The 18,375-nt window shown below is 41.2% G+C and overlaps 1 long non-coding RNA gene across 3 annotated transcripts in view; it reads left to right on the forward strand.

Moving 5' to 3' along the window:
- LOC138743217 (uncharacterized) overlaps positions 1–18,375 on the forward strand; it is a 1,573,181-nt gene that overhangs the window by 656,006 nt on the left and 898,800 nt on the right. The window contains exon 8 of one of the 3 annotated variants that reach the window (XR_011344729.1): positions 14,348–14,724. The exons of the other annotated variants lie outside the window; for them this stretch is intronic. This is a non-coding gene — a long non-coding RNA (uncharacterized lncRNA). Of the gene's footprint in view, positions 1–14,347; positions 14,725–18,375 lie in introns of those variants that run through there. 3 annotated transcript variants of the gene reach the window in all.

Consider the following 18,375-nt stretch of genomic DNA (forward strand, 5'->3'; position numbering starts at 1 on the left):
ACTAACTGGTAATTAGTTAACCCGTCCATTTAAACCAACTGGATCAGTACCTGTGTGATCAATGACGAGGCACATCCGGGTTCTGCCAAAGGCACCACTGAGAGCGGTAAATATCGAGTAAGGCACTGTGCTGAGGGAAGAACAATGGTGAAGCTTACTGCATTCAATCAATTTACAGAATAAATTCCTAACATCAGTTCGATGAAGACAGACTTGACAGGCCAGGTGAAGTCTTGCACCTGCAGAACAATAGTTGATGCAAAACATTGCTCTCTGTCGAGATCACGCGAGCTGGTTTAGGAACATGAGCTGAGAGTTGATCAGCTGGGGTTTGAAGTGTATGCGCCATCATACATCAGCTGGGAAAGGGCGGCAGCTCAACGATAAATCCTCAGGATCTGATGACTGTCCTGAGCCAGAGATTTGAAAGAGGTGGCAATAGAGGCAATAAATACATTAACTGCCATCTTCAAAAATCTTGTATGCCTTGGATGCTTATATGGTTCCTACATACATGAAAGTACCAAATGTACATTCTCATTGTTTGAAGCAATAGTGGAAAAACTCAGCCAATCAGGCAGCATTTGAGAAAAGTGAAAGAGTTGACGTTTCAGCCTGAGACCTTTCATAACTTTAATTTGAACTCAACACATCAGTGAAATGGAAAGCAAAAGAATCATGTTATATCAAGCAAGTTTGGAAATAAAAAATAAACTTGTGCAGCATGATACACAAGTGTGTTGGTGAAACTCAGCATTCATAGGAGGAGGAAGGTAACCAACGTTTTGGTCTGGACCCTTCATCAGGGTCGAAGCAAAAGCAAGCAGTCACCTGAATAAAAAGGTGGGGAGAGGGGGTAGGAGGAGAGGAGAAATGGGAGGAAGGGACAGGTGGAGGAAAAGAGGTTAATAGTAAAATGGCAAGAGATAAAATTGGCCAATTTCTAATATGCATTTCTCAAAGGGAAAGCATTCTGGAAAAATTGGTCGTTTACTTCAAGCTGTGACCAATTAAGTAGGTAAGATGATCGAGTAAACGTTTGGAATATGCAATGACCATTAAGGTGCCACACAGGGGGTAAATTCACAAGGTCAAATAAATGGACTGGAGTTATTATTACTGGCATGGATTGAGGAATGGTTAACAGATCAAAAGCATGGTAGAACAATAAATGAGTCACTTTTGTGTTGTAAAGCTTCAACAGTGCAGCAATGCTCAGTCCCAATTGTTGACAATCTATATGAAGGATTTGGAACATGTCACTCAGTGTCACATGTCCAATTATTCTGATGGTACTGAACTGGACAGCAGTGTGATTTGCAAGGGTGATGCAGAGACTTTCCAAGGAGATGCAGGATAGGTCGAGTGAAAATAAAAGCATTGTAGGTAGAATATATTATGTGAAAAATACAAGGTTGTTCATTTTGGTAGGTGAAATGCTGAAAATTCAAATGATGAAACATTGAAAGAGACTGGAGTTCAGAGAGATTTGGGCATCCTTGTACATGAGTTACCAGAAGTAATAATCATTCAGCAATGCAAACATAGCAAGAGGATTAAAGTGCAATGTTAACAACATTGCTGCAGTTTTACAAGGTTGTGCTGAGATAGCATCTGGAATACTGTGCACCAGACTGCTCTCCCTATCAACATGGGAGAAAATAGTGTGCCAACAGTTCACTAGGCAGGAGACTGGGTATGTCTGAAAAAGAGAGGTTAAACATGGGGTTTAGAGAAATGAATTATAATCACACTTAAACTAATACAGTAAAACACTGGCACCTATGGGCATTAGTAAGTGTATTTTCTGGTTGTTTGAGATTTTCTCTTACAATCCCTAACTAATACACCTGCATAAGATTGAACAGTTCAAAAGACAAAAATACTATACTGAACAAAATTCACTTGCATGAATATATAAACTTTATTTTCAGTCACATTCTTTGTAAACATTTAACTGCTGCTACTTCTGCAGGTTCCTCCCCCTCCACAGAGCCGTCCAAAAAACAATTAAATTATAGATAATTACCACCCATCCCACAAGATAAAGCCTCTGACCAGGGCAACTCTTACTAAGAAGGGATAAGGAGACACTTTAAGAGAGTCACCCCCAACAGCGAGTGACATCAACCTGCTCTTCATCCTGGATGATGCCATTGCTGCTTCACACAACTTTATTCAAATAGCTGCTATGACCAAAGTACAACCAAGGGTCTCTGCTGGCTGAATACTTGCTTCATCTTCACCAAAGGTTCATGCATTATCTTAGAGAACATATACTTTTACAATTTTAAACTGACATTATTTTAGTCTATAATTTTATTGTTACTTATTTTATTTTTATTTATTTATTTTCCTTGTTTTTTTTTTTGTCAGTTGCTTGAGGCTGTTGGTTTCTTGAATTCTGGATACCAGAATTAATAATCTTCTAGCATGTGGCATGGTAGATGGAGGTCCATTCTTTCCTTTGGCTGGATTAGCTTGTGACAGGTTTACAATGTCAAAGTAAGGGGTTGCCATTTCAGGACAATATGGGAGGAAAGTTTTTCACTTTGAGAGTGAGGAAATATTTGGAATTCTCTGCTCAGTACGGTTATAGGAAACAGTAGCTGAATGACTCCATACAGTTGATAGACTTTGATAAAGGAATCAAGGAATATCAGGTTTGATCAAATAAATGGAATTGAGGTAGAAGATCAGCAATGATATTATGTGCTAGACCAGGTGTGAAGGACTCGACAAGCTCCTGCTGCTTCATTTCCATATGGTCTTGCTCAATGAATGTTTACCATGTACCAGAGTTTCTCCACCTGATGTATTCATCTTCCATATCTTCTATTAAGTCATTCAGACAAGTTTCAAGCAGCTAATAAAACTTGCAGATGATATTTAAGCAACACTAATGTTAACAGAGCAGGAGAAATGTTATCCCTATGTGTTTAACTTTGGCCAATAAAACATTTTTTTTCCACATTCCACCATTCTAAAATTAATTGAAAATGTAAAGTATAAAGTTCATTTATATTTAGATTAAAATGCATATTCAGAAATTAAAATGTTTTCTGCTTTGTGGAGAAATATTTTCAATGTAATTGCTAATTCTCAAGATGTTTTATGAATTGAGTCCACATCTGTCATGTTCTTTACCCTGTAACTTGCCTTAAGGAGAATATAGATAATCTAACTCCCAGGACATGCAAAACACAGCCTTGTAAGCTGGCAATTATTGCAGATTTCATATGCAATGAAGAAAAGTAATGGAAATTTTTTTTTTTCAAAATATCAACAGTTCTAGGTCTGGAATATTTGGAATTATTTCTTGATGGGGCGGCAAGTTCCAAAACATGTTTTAAAATAAATTCAGTTTTGATTTTGTAATACCTGTATTAAATAATGGAGGGACTTCACGGGTATTGATTATTTCTGGCTACCAGAAGTTTGATGCAAAGATAAAGGTTTGAAAGCCCATGAAAAGATCACAAGGGTGATTTGGCACTTTCCTTTCTGACACTTTCTCATTGAGAGGATGATTTAGGAATAGCATTTTTCCAGTCATAGCAGAAAGAAGGTTGTATGTATAGTATAGGCTGCCATTGCATGCCCCACTTGGTGCTGGCAAGCATTGAATCAACTGAATTGAATATCGGATTGAGTGCCCCTCAGATGGCTGATACATTTTGTGCAGCCATTGTTTCATTTGCATTTTTTTTATACTTTCTTTCCCTATATCTTTACCTGACAAGGATGGAAGGCAGCAAATTGCATTGAAAATAACTTTTGTTCCTTGCCAATATGAATTTGAGGGTCTTCCACACAACAATAATCAATCAACCAGATGACTGGAAAATAGATGCTTACTTGAAGAACTAACATGACAGCAGCTTACATTTAAATAATGACTTTGAAGTGAAGCATGCAAACAAGTTTTACTTGAACCTTACTCTTTCAGATAAAATGTGACATTGAGCCAAAAAAAAATGTTAAGACAGATGATCAAAGGTTTGGACAAAAATGCTGGCTCAACAAAGGAAAGGTAATAATGGAATTCTATTGCAAGGGGCTCAAACTTGGTGTAAAAAATACACTTAATTATGAAAGTAATCAGGAAAACCTGCAGATGTTGGGTTACACTGCAGTGCACCAAAGTGCTGGAGAAATTCAGCAGGTCATGAAGTATCAGTAGGAAGCAAAATGTTTTGGGTCTGAGCCCTCCACAATTCAAGCCAGTTACAAAAGGAAAACCAACTCTGTAATGTTCAATCTGCAAAATGTGGCCTTGTCATCGTTCTGTTTGCTTTGATTTCTTATTGGAATATTGTTGCGAAGAGAGACAATTTTATTTACAAGTTTTTTCACACCATTTTCTGGATTTCTGCCCAGGATCAGTGCAATATTAATGTTGTATTTCTCTGTTTCCTTCATTCCCTTTGTTCACAAGACACTTTATATTGAGGGTTGGCTATTTTTTTGAACAGAAGGTAGCTGGTGTGGTTGTGTTTGGTAGTTATTCTCACTTCTTCTATAAGTAGTTATCGGTAGAAGACCATTCCAAAATCTTGACCAGTGTAGTTCAGAAAGAATAGTGCACTATTGGAGCTGCAGCCATTTGGAGTAGAGGCTTGATTGTCTTCTTAAGTGGAAATAAGAAATTAGAGGGAGGGGTTAGATTAGTTAAAGTTTTAGGTTATTTTTTTTTCTTTTAGATAAGTGGATTTGTGGGATTATAATTATAATGATCCTCTATAATATCCCTTTTTTAGATCTTATTAAGATATAATGTAATTTGTTATAATAGTATTTAATTGATTTATATGTATAATCATTTTAACAGATAATCACATTTAATAATAAAGGATGAAATTTAAAATATGGCATACCGTGTATTTACTTTAATTTTATATTATGTATCCATTATTATTTTTCCTTGCTTTATTAATATTTTGCATATGGATTGCTATGTTAAATTCAACAAAATATCTTGAAAGGAAATAATTAATCTTATGGAATAATTTTGCATGTCCTTTAGTCACTGTCACCAAAATACATGTTAACTATCAATTATTCCTTTGTCATAGCACCATCACCATGGATAGTCATATCAGTGCATTTTCGTGTGCAATGGAAATTCAAGGGAATGAATTTCAGAGATATGATACAATGTATTCAGATGATCTGATTGTGCATTTCTGATCAGGGTAATTTTTGTAGGTTAGCTTATATGGTTATTATATTTTTATTATAATGGCAGTCACACAAGAGTTAATATTGTGGAAGAGAATCAAATGTGCATTAAATGTCTTCTACTCAGAGCATAATCACAGTGAGGAAATTTTGTGAAGGAATTTATTGGCATACTCCACAACTCCAAACTACTTTTGAGTGAAACTCAGAAGTTTGCAGATGATGTGATTATAGTAAAATCACACAGTGAATGTTGGAGGAACACAACACAATGTCCATAGGAGGTAAAGATATATTACTGATGTTCTGGGGGTGAGCACTTCTTCAAGGTATGAACAAAAAGCTGACAGGCAGTTGAATAAAGACTGCCTCCTTTTTCCTTTCTGTCTCCTCCCTCTCTCTCTCTCTCTCTCTCTCTCTCTCTCTCTTTCTCTCTCTCTCTCTCTCTTTCTCTCTCTCTCTCTCTCTCTCTCTCTCTCTCCCTCTTCTCCTTTCCCACTGTCTCATTTCACAGATCCAAAATCAATTCTCACATTTCCTCATCAAATCAAATTAACACCTTTTATTTGTTGGCCTGGACTCCTCCCCCTCCCAGCCTTCCCCTTCTCTTTTACTTTCTCCAGACACATGCCTGCTCTTTGCTGGTATCTTCAGAATCAGAATTTATTGTCATGAACAAGTCATGAAATTTGGTGTTTTGTGGCAGCATCAAAGTGCAAACATTCATATTATGACCATCTGAAAAAGGGCTCAGGCCCAAAACATCAGTAATATTACGTCCTATGAACACTGCAAGACTGGATGAGTTCCTCCAGCATTTCTGTGGGTTTTTTTTTCCAAACTACTTACATTCACTTTGCTGGTAGAAAATCATATTTTGGGCTATTTATTCAGAGTTCTGCAGTTTCCCCACCACTCCCCACCCCCAACCCCCCTCTCCTTTCTCTCTGGCATCAGCAGTGATATAAAGGGTTTCAACTGTCACTTCAGTTCAAGAGGGCTGCCCTCATATGGGCAAACTGTCAATGCTTACTTGCTCATCTGCTCAGCAATTGTACCCAGCTTAAATAAATAAGCAATACAAATGTAGTCAAGTTTGAACTATCTATTTCAATAGAAATGTTCCCAAGGAACATCAAATCACGGCAAATGCATCCATTTGTCTCAAATGAAAATGTAATGGCAGTCACACAGTTAAAGTGAGCAGTTATATCTGTAGTAAAACTCGAAAATCTGCAGGCATTGTGGTTGAAGTAAAACACAAAGCTGGAGAAACCTTGCAGGTCAAACGGTGTCCTTTATGTAGCAAAGGCAAAAATACATAACCGACGTTTTGGGCCTGAATCCTTCATCAAGGTATGGGAAAATATCGACAAGTCTCCGAACAAAAGAGTAGGGGGAGGAGGGCAGTCGCAAAGGCAGGAGGTGATAGGTGGAGAAGGGAGGGAGGGGACAGCAGAGATCAAGGGGAGGAGGGATGGCTGGGTGAAATGGGAAGTGAAGGGGAGGGGGAAGAGATCAGGGAAAACAATGTTAATGCCATCTGCCTGGAGACTGCCCAAACATAAAATCAGGTCTTGTTCCTCCAATTGCAGATGATCTTGGAGGAGGGTAATACATAAGGCCATGGACAGACATGTGAGTGTGGGAGTGTGACGCAGAACTGAAATGATTTGCTACTGGGAGGTCTCTGTAACTTGTGCGGAAGCAGTGAAGATGCTCAGCGAAGCAATCTCCCAGTCTGCACCCAGCCGCCCCGAAAGAGAGAAGGCCAAAAAGGGAGTGCCAGATGCAGTAAATCAGTTGTGCAGATACACAAATGAAGTGTTGCTTCACTTGAAAGGCCTGTTATCCTGTGCCTAGTAGATGATCATGAAGAATGAAGTAATTCTGTGACATAGATGAGTCAATGTATTGTTGTAAACACTGACAATAATTTAGCTGAGTAATGTAGGAACACTGACATTTTGGCAGTTTTCAGGAGATGGGTACTTAATATTCGATGTGCTCTTATCAATATGATTGTATCAGTCAGATTGTTGGTGCATTTCAAATTATGCATTATTTCTAATTGTTTTTATGTTCATCTGGAGGACAGGTATTATATTTGCGTTTATTGACACACATAATAGAAATAAAATTCATTGATATATCTTCAATACCACATTTTGATTTTTTGCCATTGTAAAATCATTGAATGTGACAACAGCAAGAATATTGCTCTTTCTAAATAGCATCTTTAAGCCTTCTCCGTGAAAATCCTCGTGCAGTGCAATAGCACATCTCTGCCTTATTTCTCAATTTGTTGACCATAAACATCTGAACAGTCAACAAGCTCTCTACTTGAAAGCTAATGAGTGTTTCTTGAATATTATGGATTTCTTTTGAATATCAAGCTATTCAGTATGGCAGCCAAAGTTTTGGGACAGCAGACAATTCATAAAGATACTTTTGGGGGCTAACAATTCAAGTAATCAAGCCCACACTCATTAAATTAAGATAAATCCTTCCTTTGGCTCCAAGTGGAGTTCATTTTAAACATTTGGACAATGGACCACTGAAGGCAACAAACTGAAATTTATGGTTGAAGCACAAGTTTCATTGCAATTAAATGTTTCATTTTTCTGCACTTTTAATCACTCATGATGAATGCTGATTCATCTATTTTTTTGTTGAATTTGAGTCCCTTTCTCAGACATTGCCAAGTGGATACCGTAAGACTGGATAAGCAGTCCAGTCAAATCTTAAGATAGGAATCCTGAACTTGGAGATCACATTCAAACATTTGCAAATAATTTGGATGATGTTACAAGTATTTGCGATGCAATAGTGAGCCAATCATTTTTAAGTAAAATCATCCTTTATGAGGCAAATAGAAAGTTGGTCTTTATTGCTAGAGAGGTTGAATTTAGGAGCAAGGAGGTTTTGCTGCAACTGTACAAGGTTCTGGTGAGGTAGCATCTGGAGTACGGCATGCAGTTATGGTCTCCTTACTTTGGAGGTGGTCCAGAGGAAAATCATCAGGTTGCTTCCAGATATGAGAGGTTAGCCCTATGAGGAAAGGTGAGTTGCCTGGGACTGTACTCACTGGAATTTAGAGGAATGAGAAGGGATCTTAAAGAAATGTATAAAATTATGAAAGGCACAGAGGTGGGGGAGACCAGAACTAGGGGATATACCCTCATGAATCAGAAGACAGAGATGAGGAGGAACTGCTTTTCCCAGAGGGTGATGAATCTGTGGTATCTCAGTAAATATATATAAGGCAAGGCTGGATAGATGTTGACATAGTAGGGGAATTAAGGGGTATGGGGAAAAGACAGGTAGGTGTTGATGAGCCAATCATCAGATTAACCTTGAACTCATTGAATGGCAGAGCAGGCTTGATGGGTTGGATGGCCGATTCCTGCTCCTGTTTCTTATGTTCTGATCGCTTAATGCCTCATGTAATGAAAATATTCTTTCAACATCCTTGGCCTGAAATTAATAAAGTGAGCAGTCTTCTTTGATGACGTTTATGTATATTGTGATACCAGTTGCTCCCATATGAATGTGACTTAACTCTCCCACTGAATGAAAAGACATCTGCATATTGTCATCATACTCAAAGTAATCCAAAATATACCATTAAATAGTGCATAGACTGCTTTAAAGGTTATCATAACTGAAGGGTGGTCATGGGGATGAGATCCCATTGTTACACAAATATTCTTCATGGCGGGTGTTTCAAACAGCCCCTGACAACCAAGTCCAACTCCTGGCCTTCACATGTGGCATTGTTTTTATGCCCGGAGGAGGAGTTCTCACTGACAGGAGAAGGGGCAAAGGCAGGCCACTGGTGCCTCGAAACCAGTTGCTCCAGGCAGATGAGGCTCACGAACCACAGATGGTAACTCATCTAGGAGAGGGGAAACTGCGATATCAAACCTCCACTGCCTTGTGACTATATCCACTCATGGGAAAGGTTTTGGGAGTAAACCCCAAGGAAAAATCTGGAGTTGGAATCCTGAAAGCGGCTGACTGCTGACTGTTGAACCTGTCATTAGAATGGAGAGAGCAGTCCCACTGCATGGGCCACAGACAGATCTCCATATCAACTCTGCCATGGCTTTACCCATGGTCGACCATGACTGATGGAGGCCACAAAAAAAGTGCATAAATTGATATTCAGGATATCTATAAGATTAAAAGCCCTTTTTTTTCTCTTTTGACTATCTTCGATGTACCAGCTGTATTTGCAATATTTATTGCGTAGCTCCCCTGGCTGTTATTTTTCTTACTTTCATTTTGAATCCATACATATGCCTTGGCTGAGGTGACAATTGAAGAAGCAGTGGTTTGAGCTGACTGGTTGGTCATGCTGTCTGAGACCTGATAGGAGGTGACTAAGGGTGGACCATTAATGTCCTGACCCTCCAGAACAAGTGATCTCTCAGTGGACTGAGTTGACAATGTGCAAGAAGCTTGGCACTCAGACTTCTCCATCATTGTTTGACCTCTGGACTGAGAAATAACCCAACTAATACCTCAAATCATGAGAGTCTGATCATTGTTGTCTCCTCTCTCCTCCATGGTCACCTCTGTGCGCAACCCTGAGCAAATGTCTTCTGATTCTGGGACACAGAATCTGCAGAAGAGAGATCAATTATTTTGCAAAGACAGGTAATCAGAAGAATGAGAGGGGATCTTGGACAAACATAAGATTATGTTAGAAGAAAAAGAAAATTCTGAAAGGGATAGACAAGATAGAGGAAAAAATATTGTTTTAATTCGTAGATGAGATAAAAACTAGGGGACAAAGCCTCTAGATTTGGGGAGTAGATTTAGGATGAAGTTGAGGATGAAATACTTTTTTGCAATGAATCATTCTCTGCCCAAGGTAGCAGTTGACACTGCTTCATTAATGTATTTGTGGCACAGTTGGACAGGTATTTGCAGAGTAGGGGAGCTAAGGATTATGGGGAACATTTAGATAAGTGGAGCTGTTTCCAAGGCCAGTTCAGCCATTATCTTGTTAAATGGCAGAGCAGGTTCAACGGGCTAGAAGCTCACCTCCTGCTCCTGTTCTTACATCACGTATGTGCGCAAATTGGAGAGAAATCTATTCACGTGCAGCATCTCTTGGTCCACAGAGAACATGTGGTGGGCTATGTGCAGACTCCTTTTGCTCATGGGTGCATCTGTGACAGCAGCAAACATTCTCATGACCCATCAAGAATCAGTGAGGAGTCCTTGTTCTGCATTATTGGAATTTTACTGACGATGAGAAATTTATTCCAGAGTATCAAAACAAATTACAGGTATTGTTTACTGATTTTGTTCATGTTAGATATCCAGAATCATTGGGGAAGATATCAAATATTTGCCAAGGTTGTGAGAATAAGGACTGTGCCCCTCTATATTTCTTGTGCTGCAAGGCACATGGAGCAGGAACATTGAGCTCTGGCTTAATTCGCGTTCACAGTCAGCACAAAATAGCTGGAAAAACTTGGCAAATCTTGCAGCAAAGATATATAATCAGCCTTTCAGGCCTGAGCCCTTTATCAAGATTACCTTATCTCGAGGAAAGGCTAAGTCCTGAAAGATTTGTTATATATCTATGGTGGAACATGGTATTGCAGGCACCTTCATCACTGAGCTGGGCAGGCTGGCCCACCTGCTGAACCGGTAGCCCCTTCCCCCTAATAAAGACCGAGAGCCCTAATCTCCTCCCCTATACCTGCCCTTGGACTTGAGCCAACAGCATGCTGAGGCATGCTTGGATCTTTAGATCAATAAAGCCTTTGGCCCTTACTTTCTGTCTGTGAGTGGTCAGTGATCATGCTACAGTTTTAAGCACCATGGACAAGGCAATTTGGTTGGAGAAGCTGGAGATTGACCTGAAAGACCCAGAGCCCTCTGTAAAATTAGACATGTGGCTATACTGCTTGAAGGCCTACATGAGATGCCCCAAAATCCCAGCAGTCAGCGACAAGTATGACCTACCACTCGCAGCGGTAGGCCATCGCGCGTACCAACTGATCCGCGATTGCATGGGAGTAGGAAGAGGCCGTGTCCCTGCTCTGCCAACAATATGGAGCACCAAGGAACACCATGTATGTGCACTTCCAGCTTTGCTCAGGACTCCAAGGCCCGGGTAAGTCAGTCGACGAATTTGTGCAGGCCATGCAGGAACTGCGGTGTGACTGCGGGTGCCAGGACATGACGCCGGTGGAGGAGCTCATCCATGATGGACTGGTCGCTGGATTCCACTGCCAACTCATCCATGAACATCTCCTGGAGAAGGGCGATTGGTCCATATAAGAGGTCATGCAGAAGGCCTGGGCCATAGAGATAGCAGAACGGGCAGTGCCATCTTGAGATTCAGGGCCCCTGCCCCTGACAGCCATCACAACTGCCGAGCACATGAGGTGTAACTACTGTGGACAGAGCAAACATCCTCAAAAGTCCAGCCCTGTACGTAGCTCGAACTGCCGGCGGAAATGGCACTACGCAAGGATATGCCGATCTAAGCCCCTCGCGATCAGCGCCACGTGTGGCCCACAACCCGTATCACCACCGTAGCTCGAGCAACTCCAGTCGTCACTTCCGGCTGTGGAGATCTGAACTTCCGGGCCTATGTCACAACAAGGAGGGAAGTCACTGCCGGCTTCACTTCTAGGCTCCACCACATGCGATCCATGCAGGCAGCCATATTTGCGATTTATCAGGCGGTCTTCTTGGCGGCCGCCGACACAATGACACAGCAGCAGTGGATCAGACTGAGAACTGACGTTAGCCTCAATTATTGTGGACCATTGTCAACCACACCATAATATTCATGGAGGTAAATGGTCACACCACGTGTTGTCTGTTCGACACGAGGAGCACCAAGAGTTTCATACACACCAGGTAGCACTAGCCTCTAAGTCCCTCTCGACCGAAATCCAAAGGAAGTGCTACATGAACCTAACCGTGGAGGGGTCAAAAAACAAAGATTTCAGAATGCTGGTGATGCCCCATCTCTGCGCCCCCATCATTTTAAAAGGGGTACTGATGCTGTTTGATGGCCCCATCCCCCGCTCGCAGTCTTGTTCTGGGAGGTCCCACCCCTCCCTTTTGGAGAGGCCCAATCATGCACCTGGAGGTCGGGCAGCACTACCCACTTGCAGCCTGGCCATTCTACGGGCCTCTCCTCCCTCCTACCCCCACTGATCCAAAACCTCACCCCAGACTGTAGGCTGACTAAGAGTAGACGGTACAGCCCGGAGGACAGGGGATTCATTAAGTCTGAGGTGGAATGATTGCTGAGGGAGGGCATAAATGAGCCCAGTAATAGTCCATGGAAGGCACAGATGCTGGTGGTAAAGGGGGCAGAGAAGAATCGGATGGTGATTGACCTCAGTCAAACCATCAACCAGTTCACCCATGACGGGCACAATGCTGCCTAAATGGATGATGACACTGGGACCTGTTCTCCTCTGGAAGCAGTGTAGACCCCACAAAGCGGACCCGCTGGTGGATCAAGTGGAGTTGACACGCAAACCCTCAGTACGCCCTCGTCACATTCCCAATGGAAGAGAAGACTCGGTGGCCACCAGGGATCTCGCGCTGGCCGGATGTGTGAACAACGCGGAGGAAACACAGAAGCCAACATTTTGACCTGGAATAGGGTCTCATCTGCAATTAAAGAATTTGCTGTATTACTCAATGGTACTGGGTCAGAGATGCTCCGTGCTGGATGGAAAAGGTCATCGTGAGCTAGTGGAGTTGTTCTAGTGAACCGGTGCGGACTCGAAAGGCCGACATGGCCTGTTTCCACTCCGTAAATGGTTATATGGTGATATGGTTATATGGATACCTACCCCCTGCCCCGAATTGATGACATGGTGAATGAGATCACAAAATACAGGGTCTTCTCGACCATAGATCTCAAGTCAGCGTAGCACGAAAACCCTATCCGCACAAAGCACTGGCCCTACACAGCATTTGAGGCCAACAGTCAACTGTACCAAATCTTACGGATCCCTTTCAGCCTCACAAAGGGAAATGGATCACATGGTGGAAGACAATGGGTTAAAAACCACTTACCCATACTTGGTTAACATCACCATATGCAGCCATGACCAGAAAGAACACAACAACAACCTGTGGAGGTTCCTGGCCACTGCGAAAGCCCTCAAACTAACATATAACCAGAAGAATTGTGTTCAGCACAGAGCAACTGGTGATCCTGGAGTACATGGTGGAGCATGGTGATATTGTCCCCAACCCTGAGTTCATGTGCCTTATTGACGGAGGCTTGTACAGCCTTCAAGAGAATCATGGAAGAGATTTCCAAGCCAGGAATGCACACCATCGACCTGTTGGTCCCGTTCCAAGTGGAGAGTGATGCCTCCGACTTTGCACTGGCTGCGACACTGAACCTGGCAGGCAGGCCAGTGGCATTTTTTCACACTCTCTGCAGGGCCCTGAATGCAGACACTGCCATGGAGAAGGAGGCACAGGCTATAGTAGAGGTGGTGTGCCACTGGAGGCATTATTTGGCCGGCAGGCTGACCAGGGAGCCGTCGCCTTTATGTTTAATAACAAATGTCGAGGCAAAATTAAGAATGACAAGATCATGCAGTGGAGAATTGAGCTGTCCATCTATAATTATGAGATCTTGTACTGGCTGGGTAAGCTCAACGACCCCCCCCCCCCCCCCGACGTGTTGAGCAGAGGAACCTGTGCCGGGGTGCAAGTAGATTGCCTGAACACCCTCCACGATAGCCTCTGCAATCCCAGGGTCACAAGACTCTACTACTTCATGAGGGCATGTAACCTTCTCTACTCGCTGGAGGAAATCAGAGAGCTGACACACAATTGCCCAGTCTGTGCAAAATGCAAGCTGTAGTTTTACAGGCCAGAGAGAGCCCATCTCAAAAAAAGCCGCTCGCCCCTTTGGACACCTCAGTATAGACTTGAAGAGGCCCCTCCCATCCACAAACCAGAACAGCTATTTCCTGAACATTGTGGATGAATACTTGCGCTTCTCATTCGCCATTCCCTGCCCAGACATGACTACAACCACGGTCATTAAAGCACTCCACACCATATTCACTCTGTTAGGGTATCTCACGTACATGCATAGCAACTGGGATTCAGTGTTCATGAATGAATAGCTGTGACGTTATTTCCTCTCCAGGGGCAAAGCAACAAGTAAAACCACCAGCTACAACCCCTGAGGGAATGACCAGGTAGAGAAGGAAAACGGCACAATTTGGAGGGCAGTCCAGTTGGCCCTAAAGGTGAGAGGGATGAACGTGTCCAAGTGGAAAGAGGTACTTCCGGAAGCACTGAATGCCACCAGATCCTTACTCTGTACGGCCATGAATGCATGGTTCAGCCCTCCAACAGCCAGCCCAGTGATTGAGCCATCAGGCGGCCAGAGCAAGAGGCACAGGCAACAGGACTGCGGCGGTCCCAACAATGGGTAAAACCACCAGAGAGACTAAACCTGTGAACACTACTGTGCAACTCATGGACTGTAAAGACAGTGCCCCACATCACCCTGCTGGACTCTATAAAGGAGGGGTACCTGCCCTTGGTCTTGAGCCACCAGCATGCTGAGGCATGCTTGAATCTTTAGATCAATAAAGCCTTTGGCCCTTACTTCGTGCCTGCGAATGGTCATTAATCGCGCTACAATATCCTTGCCTCATGTGGATGCTGCAGGATCTATTGAGTTTCTCCAGCACTTTTGTGTATTAATCACGATCACACCTGCAGACTTTATTGTTTCACTTATGTTATTGCCACTTGTTTTTGACCATTTGAAGGCAAGCTTTTAGGGGAACATAAGTTAGTGCCAGAACGAAACACAATAATGATTTAACGCAAGAAAAGTAGGTGGAAAGCAGATTTCTATGCCTGAGTTTGAAACAGCTGTTCATTTTTGTACTTCATTCCACCTTTTAGTTATTTTTGATTTGGAAAGCTAAAATGTCAAAGGAATAGTCGCAAATACAGTAAATTTCCAAGAGAAATCAGTTCTGGATATTAGGTAAATGGGTCAATTTAAGAAGTGCTGTCATATCTACACACTCCACCAAACCCTCAGCTTTCACTGCTGCTATGTAGAATTTAACTACATTTTGGTTTGGAAAAAAAAAATCAATTTTATTTATAATTTCTTAGAAAAAAATCAAGATATTTTCAATCATTGATAAATTGCAGAATAATTTATTTTTCTTGGATGTTAGGTTTATGCATGATATTATTGAACAAATTGTGAAAAGTGAGCAGTTAATTTACAGTTAGACTCATCCCCAACAAGGGAGCAAATTCCAAAACCTCATTATCCTTTAGATAATGGTGAAACAGTGAGCAGTGGAGGCTACTCCAGTTAATTCTCACAATTTATTTTTGTAATGTGAATAGTTTGATGCCACTGGTCTGTTCTAACCAACTTTCCAAATTCTGACCTGATGTAACTTTGTCAGTTTTGCCTCAGGTTTCATCTTGAAAACCAAGAAAACCCCCACCCCCAGTTTTGGAAATTAAAGAACAATAATTAGTCTACAAACAAGATTGAGTTTAAAGGAATAAAAAAAAATCATGCAATTTATTTCTGTAGCTCCTTTCACGATCTCAGGATGGCTTGAAGCGATTTACAGCTGTTAAAATATTTTAAATGCTATAGTTTCAAGGGTCATTTCGTAAAGGAACTAGGACAGCTAATCAGCTCACAGCAAACTCCCTCCCTCAAACAGCAAATGTTATACTGGCCAGATAATTTGTTTTAATGATGTTATGAAGGATGCCCCTTGCCTGAGCCACCAGGACATTTTTTTGGTGTTGCAACAGGATCATTTCGATGAACTTCACAGGTCAAAGGTGGCCTTGTTTTAATCTCATATTCAAAAGGTAGCACTGGAATGTTTTAAGTGAGTGTGACAGTACCAAGCCACTTGATGATGCTCAATAAACCTGTCATTTGCAAGTTGCAGGAAAGACTGAGAAAGTCAGGATCCTTGGTTGAGGGTGGTGTTGTTGGGGGTGGTGGAGGTGAGGGGGGGTGATGGGGTAAGTACTTTGATTTCAACACTGTAAAAATGCAGGAATAATGGTTAATATTTTGGGTAATAAATCTGATGGGGTGAAAAAAAAACAATATTCAAACGGATAATGAATATATTAGGAATGATAAGCGAGGAAACCAAAAAAGAGGCATTGTGAAAATTATTGAAGGTAGTGGTAGTGGGGGGGATGGGGGTGGAATGGAAGAGATTTGTTGATAGCTAATTTCAAGAAACAAGTAGTAATTATGTTCTTGTAATATGTCCAGGATGTAGATCTTCACAGTTCTGGGAGTAGTATTTAGCTACTGGGCTTCATAAAAATTTAAATGTCATTGAGAGAAACATTTGGATTTAAAGGAATTAGTGCTGTCAGTTTTTAGATTGTAAAAGATATCGCAGTTTCTTTTGAGAATGGAGAAGATAGCAAGACCAAGATTGTTGAAAGGGTTGCAAATAATCAATAAAGAGAAACTAAGCAATTGGATGTGGAACACACATTCAATCTGCATAATTAGTTACACAGTCAGGGTTACCATTAGGTTAATAAGATCTAACCAATCTAAAAATTCACTTTAGGGATTGTTAAAACAGCAGGTTCCACTGGAATAGCGCATGCTTTAAAGCACAGCAGCATTCTCTCTTAAACCTTAATTCACTTTAATAACACAACTTGTTTCACACATCAGTTGCTGGAGATTCATTATGTAGTCTTACTTTGAAAATGTAATTATGTGTGGCTCTGCTTTAGCCGCTACAAAGTGATTGTATTTTCATACATGAATTGATAAACAAATGTAATCTATTAATGTGTGAAACACTGAGGGATCATTTATCTTTATGTTATATGCTCAGTATGCAGAACAAGTATTTTTTTTGTTCTTTATTGCAGATTGGTGTATTAGGTGCACATCATTTTTGGATATGTTTTTAAAAAATACTCATTATTAACCTTGTGGTGAGGTTACTGCAGATGTTGGAATGTAATTGTTTATCTTGGGGGACCCTTGAATTTTAAACAGCAACTTGAAATGGCACAGGGGAGAATTATTTCCACTTGAACATGTTATGCAGTTGAGTTTTGATACAGGCAATGGAGAGCAGAGCCTGTGTGCAAACCTCAGTTTTGTTTCCAAACTTGCTTCCGCAAGACAGAAGCCACAGCGTTGGATGCAATAATAGCAAATTCTGAGAAACGACTATTCTGAAATCCATGTAATTTTATGTTTTGTGCCCAGAGTTTGTCTTCTGAGAATCACGTGAGCAATTAGGGGCAGAGTGATTCAACGAGTAGAGTTGATACTTCGCAGCTCCAGCACTTTGAGTTCAATTCTGATCTCTGGTGTTGCCTATGTGGCATGAGCATGTGGCCCTGAGGGTTTCTACATCTCAAAAATGTGTGGGTGGATATATGGATTGTCCATGGTGATTGGTTGAGTGTGAGAATATTGGTTGAATGGGGTAAGTTAATAGGAAAATGAGGAGGCTAAAATGGGTTGAGGAAGGATTAGTGAAAATTAGCACAGACTAAGTGAGTTGAAGGGCCTGTGCTAGATTTCTGCATAACTCTGTCTCTGGCCTTTAACTCCACACAAAAACTGTTCGTTGCATTTACATAATGGATTTTCATAATTACCGTTGGTGAATTTTAAAAATCACAAAAATCCCAAACCACGTGAGGCTATCCAATTAATCTGTGTAAGACTTTGAGAGCTTTCAATCAGAAACTGGCAATTGGCAGGGCATGAAATAATTACATTTCTCAAGTGATTTATTTTAGGACCAGGTTATTCTGTTAAACCAGAAACACACAAAAAAAGATATAATTTCAGTAGTTTACAAGGAATATATTGATTTTAACCTTAAAATTTCCCATCCCATTGGAAAATCATCCAAAGTCATTCTTGCGGTTGTCATTTCTAGATGGCTTGAGACAAAAAAAACCCTGCTTCTCAATGAATACATGCCACTCTTTAATTGTGACTCCTTGCAACCCTTCCAGAGAAAATAGTGCAACATTTCACAATGTTTTCATTTTCAACAATATCCAGTTGCTGCAACTCATTTGGTCTTACTTATGTTAGATGCCAGTTAAATGTATTTTTCCGGTTGCTTGAGACTTACTCTTTCAATGCTAACTAATATATGTGCATTA

Source organism: Narcine bancroftii, chromosome 9 (assembly GCF_036971445.1).
Source record: "Narcine bancroftii isolate sNarBan1 chromosome 9, sNarBan1.hap1, whole genome shotgun sequence".
In the NCBI taxonomy this organism is placed as follows: domain Eukaryota; kingdom Metazoa; phylum Chordata; class Chondrichthyes; order Torpediniformes; family Narcinidae; genus Narcine; species Narcine bancroftii.